This window comes from Triticum aestivum, chromosome 6D (assembly GCF_018294505.1).
Source record: "Triticum aestivum cultivar Chinese Spring chromosome 6D, IWGSC CS RefSeq v2.1, whole genome shotgun sequence".
NCBI classification, from domain to species: Eukaryota; Viridiplantae; Streptophyta; class Magnoliopsida; order Poales; family Poaceae; genus Triticum; species Triticum aestivum.
In genome coordinates, this window is record NC_057811.1 from 316908525 (window position 1) to 316915545 (window position 7021).

Genomic DNA, 7021 nt, shown 5'->3' on the forward strand with positions numbered 1-7021 from the left:
AGTGCGCCATGCTTTACGGCTTAGAACCGGGACTTCAAAAATGTTTTGAACGCCACGGAGCATATAAGATGTTCTAAGACTTGAAATTGATATTTCATACTCATGCCCGTGTCGAGAGGTATGAGACCTCTGACAGTACTTTGCCTGCAAGATGGAGGAGAATAGACCAACCAGTGAGTATGTGCTCAGATTGTCTGGGTACTACAATTGCTTGAATCAAGTGGGAGTTAATCTTCCAGATAAGATAGTAATTGACAAAGTTCTCTAGTCACTATCACCAAGTTACTAGTGATGAACTATAATATGCAAGGGATGACAGAAGTAATTCCCAAGCTCTTCGCGATGCTGAAATCGGCGAAGGTAGAAATCAAGAAATAGCATCAAGTGTTGATGGTTAACAAGACCACTAGTTTCAAGAAAAGGGCAAAGGGAAAGAAAGAGGAACTTCTAAGAAGAATAGCAAGCAAGTTGTTGTCCCATGAAGAAGCCCAAAGCTAGACTCAAGCCTGGAACTAAAGTGTTTCTACTGCAAAGGAAATGGTCACTGGAAGTGGAACTACCCTAGATACTTGGCAGATAAGAAGGATGGCAAAGTGAACAAAAGTATATTTGATATACATGTTATTGATGTGTACTTTACTAATGTTTATAGCAACCCCTCAGTATTTGATACTGGTTTAGTTGCTAAGAGTAGTAACTAAAAACAGGAGTTGCAGAATGAACACAGACTAGTTATGGGCGAAGTGACGATGTGTGTTGGAAATGATTCCAAGGTTGATAAGATCACCATTGCACACTCCCTCTACCTTCGAGATTAGTGTTGGACCAAAATAAATGTTATTTGGTGTTTGCGTTGAGCATGAATATGATTGGATCATGTTTATTGCAATACGGTTATTCATTTAAGTCAAAGAATAATTATTGTTCTGTTTACATGAATAAAACCTTCTATGGTCATACACTTAATATAAATGGTTTATTGAATCTCGATCGTAATGATGCACATATTCATAATATTGATGCCAAAAGATGCAAAGTTGATAATGATAGTGCAACATATTTGTGGCACTGCCGTTTAGGTCATATTGGTGTAAAGCGCATGAAGAAACTCCATGCTGATGGGATTTTGGAATCATTTGATTATGAATCACTTGATGCTTGTGAACCATGCCTCGTGGGCAAGATGACTAACACTCCGTTCTTCGGAACAATGGAGCGAGCAACTGACTTATTGGAAATAATACATACTGATGTATACAGTCCGATGAGTGTTGCGACTCACGGAGGGTATCGTAATTTTCTGACCTTCACTGATGATTTAAGCGGATATGGGTATATCTACTTGATGAAACAAAAGTCTGAAACATTTGAAAGGTTCAAAGATTTTCAGAGTGAAGTGGAAAATCATCGTAACAAGAAAATAAAGTTTCTATGATCTGATCGCAGAGACGAATATTTGAGTTACGAGTTTGGTCTTCATTTGAAATAATGTGGAATAGTTTCGTAACTCACGCCACCTGGAACACCACAGCATAATGGTGTGTCTGAACATCATAACCGTACTTTATTAGATATGGTGCGATCTATGATGTCTCTTACCGATTTACCACTATTGTTTTGGGGTTATGCATTAGAGACAGCTGCATTCACGTTAAATAGGGCACCATCCAAATCCGTTGATACGACACCATATGAACTGTGGTTTGGCATGAAACCTAAGCTGTCGTTTCTTAAAGTTTGGGGTTGCGATACTTATGTGAAAAAGTTTCAACCTGATAAGCTCAAACCCAAATCGGAGAAGTGCGTCTTCATAGGATACCCAAAAGAAACTGTTGGGTACACCTTCTATCACAGATCCGAAGGCAATATCTTTGTTGCTAAGAGTGGATCCTTTCTAGAGAAGGAGTTTCTCTCGAAAGAAGTGAGTGGGAGGAAAGTAGAACTTGATGAGGTAATTGTACCTGCTCCCTTATTGGAAAGTAGTTCATCACAGAAATCAGTTCCAGTGATTCCTACACCAATTAGTGAGGAAGCTAATGATGATGATCATGAAAGCTTCTGATCAAGTTACTACCGAACCTTGTAGGTCAACCAGAGTAAGATCCACATCAGAGTGGTGCGGCAATCCTATTCTGGAGGTCATGTTACTTGACCATGACGAACCTATGAACTATGAGGAAGCGATGATGAGCCCAGATTCCGCGAAATGGCTTGAGGCCATGAAATCTGAGATGGGATCCATGTATGAGAACAAAGTATGGACTTTGGTTGAGTTGCCCGATGATCGGCAAGCCATATAGAATAAATGGATCTTCAAGAGGAAGACGGTCGCTGATAGTAGTGTTACTATCTACAAAGCTCGAATTGTCGGAAAAAAAAGGTTTTCGACAAGTTCAAGATGTTGACTACGATGAGATTTTCTCACTCGTAGCGATACTTAAGTCTGTCCGAATCATGTTAGCAATTGCCACATTTTATGAAATCTGGCAAATGGATCCTTAATGGATTTCTTAAAGAAGAGTTGTATATGATACAACAAGAAGGTTTTGTCAATCCTAAAGGTGCTAACAAAGTGTGCAAGCTCCAGCGATCCATCTATGGACTGGTGCAAGCATCTCGGAGTTGAAATATACGCTTTGATGAGTTGATCAAAGCATATATAGTTTTATACAGACTTGTGATGAAGCCTGTATTTATAAGAAAGTGAGTGGGAGCACTACAGCCTTTCTGATAAGTATATGTGAAAGACATATTGTTGATCATAAATGATGTAGAATTTTCTGGAAAGCATAAAGGAGTGTTTGAAAGGAATTTTTCAAAGAAAGACCTCGGTGAAGGTGCTGACATATTGAGCATCAAGATCTATAGAGATAGATCAAAACGCTTGATAAGTTTTTTCAATGAGTACATACCTTCACAAGATTTTGAAGTAGTTCAAAATGGAACAGTCAAAGAAGGAGTTCTTGCATGTGTTGAAAGGTGTGAAGTTGAGTAAAGACTCAAAACCCGACCACGGCAGAAAATGTCGGGGATCGTAACAGAAATTTAAAATTTTCTACGCATCACCAAGATCAATCTATGGACTCATCTAGCAACGAGAGAGAGAGGAGTGCATCTACATACCCTTGTAGATCGTGAGCGGAAGCGTTCAAGAGAACGGGGTTGATAGAGTCGTACTCATCGTGATCCAAATCACCGATGATCCTAGCGCCGAACGGACGGCACCTCCGCGTTCAACACACGTACGGAGCAGAGACGTCTCCTCCTTCTTGATCCAGCAAGGGGGAAGGAGAAGTTGATGGAGATCCAGCAGCACGACGGCGTGGTGGTGGAAGCAGCGGGATCCAGCAGGGCTTCGCCAAGCGCTACTGGAGGAGGAAGAGGTGTCACGGGAGGGAGAGGGAGGCGCCAGGGCTTAGGGTGCGGCTGCCCTCCCTCCCCTCCACTATATATAGGCGCTAGGGGGGCGCATGCCCCCCTTGGAGATCCCATCTAGAGGGGGGCGGCGGCCCCCGGGGCGGCGGCCCCTCGGGGGCAACGGTCCCCTTAGGGTTTCCAACCAGGGGGGCGCATGCCCCCTCGGGGGGCAACGGCCCCCTAGGGTTTCCAACCCTAGGCGCCTTGGGCCCCTGGGTGGGGCGCACCAGCCCACCAGGGGCTGGTTCCCACACCACTTCAGCCCATGGGGCCCTCCGGGATAGGTGGCCCCACCCGGTGGACCCCCGGGACCATTCCGGTGGTCCCGGTACAATACCGGTGACCCCCAAAACTCTCCCGGTGGCCGAAACTGGACTTCCTATATATAAATCTTTACCTCCGGACCATTCCGGAACTCCTCGTGACGTCCGGGATCTCATCCGGTACTCCAAACAACTTTCGGTTAACCGCATACTAATATCTCTACAACTCTAGCGTCACCGAACCTTAAGTGTGTAGACCCTACGGGTTCGGGAGACACGTAGACATGACTGAGACAACTCTCCGGTCAATAACCAACAGCGGGATCTGGATACCCATGTTGGCTCCCACATGATCCACGATAATCTCATCAGATGAACCACGATGTCGAGAATTCAATCAATCCCGTATACAATTCCCGTTGTCTATCGGTACGATACTTGCCCGAGATTCGATCGTCGGTATACCGATACCTTGTTCAATCTTGTTACGGCAAGTCTCTTTACTCGTTCCTCTAACACATCATCCTGTGAACAACTCCTTGATCACATTGAGCTCATTATGATGATGTCCTACCGAGTGGGCCCAGAGATTCCTCTCCGTCATACGGAGTGACAAATCCCAGTCTCGATCCGTGCCAACCCAACAGACACTTTCGGAGATACCTCTAGTGCACCTTTATAGCCACCCAGTTACGTTGTGACGTTTGGTACACCCAAAGCATTCCTACGGTATCCGGGAGTTGCACGATCTCATGGTCTAAGGAAATGATACTTGACATTAGAAAAGCTTTAGCAAACGAACTACACGATCTAGTGCTATGATTAGGATTGGGTCTTGTCCATCACATCATTCTCCTAATGATGTGATCTCGTTATCAATGACATCCAATGTCCATGGTCAGAAAACCGTAACCATCTATTGATCAACGAGCTAGTCAACTAGAGGCTCACTAGGGACATGTTATGGTCTATGTGTTCACACATGTATTATGATTTCCGGATAACACAATTATAGCATGAACAATAGACAATTATCATGAACAAAGAAATATAATAATAACCATTTTATTATTGCCTCTAGGGCATATTTCCAACAGTCTCCCACTTGCACTAGAGTCAATAATCTAGTTACATTGTGATGAATCATACACCCATAGAGTTCTGGTGTTGGTCATGTTTCGCCCGTGGAAGAGGTTTAGTCAACGGATCTGCGACATTCAAATCGGTATGCACTTTACAAATATCTATGTCTCCATTTTGAACATTTTCACGAATGGAGTTGAAGCGACGCTTGATGTGCCTGGTCTTCTTGTGAAACCTGGGCTCCTTGGCAAGGGCAATAGCTCCAGTGTTGTCATAGAAGAGAGTCATCGGCCCCGATGCATTGGGAATAACTCCTAGGTCGGCAATGAACTCCTTCATCCAGATTGCTTCATGTGCTGCCTCCGAGGCTGCCATGTACTCCGCTTCACATGTAGATCCCGCCACGACGCTTTGCTTGCAACTGCACCAGCTGACTGCCCCACCATTCAAAATATACACGTATCCGGTTTGTGACTTAGAGTCATCCAGATCTGTGTTGAAGCTAGCATCGACGTAACCCTTTACGACGAGCTCTTCGTCACCTCCATAAACGAGAAACATATCCTTAGTCCTTTTCAGGTACTTCAGGATGTTCTTGACCGCTGTCCAGTGTTCCATGCCGGGATTACTTTGGTACCTTCCTACCAAACTTACGGCAAGGTTTACATCAGGTCTGGTACACAGCATGGCATACATAATAGACCCTATGGTCGAGGCATAGGGGACGACACTCATCTTTTCTCTATCTTCTGCCGTGGTCGGGCATTGAGCCGTGCTCAATTTCACACCTTGCAATACAAAGAACCCCTTCTTGGACTGATCCATATTGAACTTCTTCAATATCTTGTCAAGGTATGTGCTTTGTGAAAGACCTATGAGGCGTCTCGATCTATCTCTATAGATCTTGATGCCTAATATGTAAGCAGCTTCTCCAAGGTCCTTCATTGAAAAACACTTATTCAAGTAGGCCTTTAAGCTTTCCAAGAATTCTATATCATTTCCCATCAATAGTATGTCATCCACATATAATATGAGAAATGCTACAGAGCTCCCACTCACTTTCTTGTAAACACAGGCTTCTCCATAAGTCTGTGTAAACCCAAACGCTTTGATCATCTCATCAAAGCGAATGTTCCAACTCCGAGATGCCTGCACTAGCCCATAGATTGAGCGCTGGAGCTTGCATACCTTGTTAGCATTCTTAGGATCGACAAAACCTTCCGGCTGCATCATATACAATTCTTCCTTAAGGAAGCCGTTAAGGAATGCCGTTTTGACGTCCATTTGCCATATTTCATAATCGTAGAATGCGGCAATTGCTAACATGATTCGGACGGACTTCAGCTTTGCTACGGGTGAGAAGGTCTCATCGTAGTCAACTCCTTGAACTTGTCGATAACCCTTAGCGACGAGTCGAGCTTTATAGATGGTAACATTTCCATCCGCGTCCGTCTTCTTCTTAAAGATCCATTTATTTTCTATCGCTCGCCGATCATCGGGCAAGTCTGTCAAAGTCCATACTTTGTTTTCATACATGGATCCTATCTCGGATTGCATGGCTTCAAGCCATTTGTTGGAATCTGGGCCCGCCATTGCTTCTTCATAGTTCAAAGGTTCACCGTTGTCCAACAACATGATTTCCAGGACAGGGTTGCCGTACCACTCTGGTGCAGAACGTGTCCTTGTGGACCTACGAAGTTCAGTGGTAACTTGATCATGATCGTCATCATTAACTTCTTCTCTAGTCGGTGCAGGCACCACAGAAACATTTTCTTGTGCTGCGCTACTTTCTGGTTCGAGAGGGGTCATCTCATCAAGTTCCACTTTCCTCCCACTTACTTCTTTCGAGAGAAACTCTTTCTCCAGAAAGGACCCGTTCTTGGCAACGAAGATCTTGCCTTCGGATCTGAGGTAGAAGGTATACCCAATGGTTTCCTTAGGGTATCCTATGAAGACGCATTTTTCCGACTTGGGTTCGAGCTTTTCAGGTTGAAGTTTCTTGACATAAGCATCGCATCCCCAAACTTTAAGAAACGACAGCTTAGGTTTCTTTCCAAACCATAATTCATACGGTGTCATCTCAACGGATTTCGACGGACCCCTATTTAAAGTGAATGCGGCAGTCTCTAAAGCATAACCCCAAAATGATAGCGGTAGATCGGTAAGAGACATCATAGATCACACCATATCCAATAGAGTGCGATTACGACGTTCCGACACACCATTACGCTGAGGTGTTCCAGGCGGCATGAGTTGTG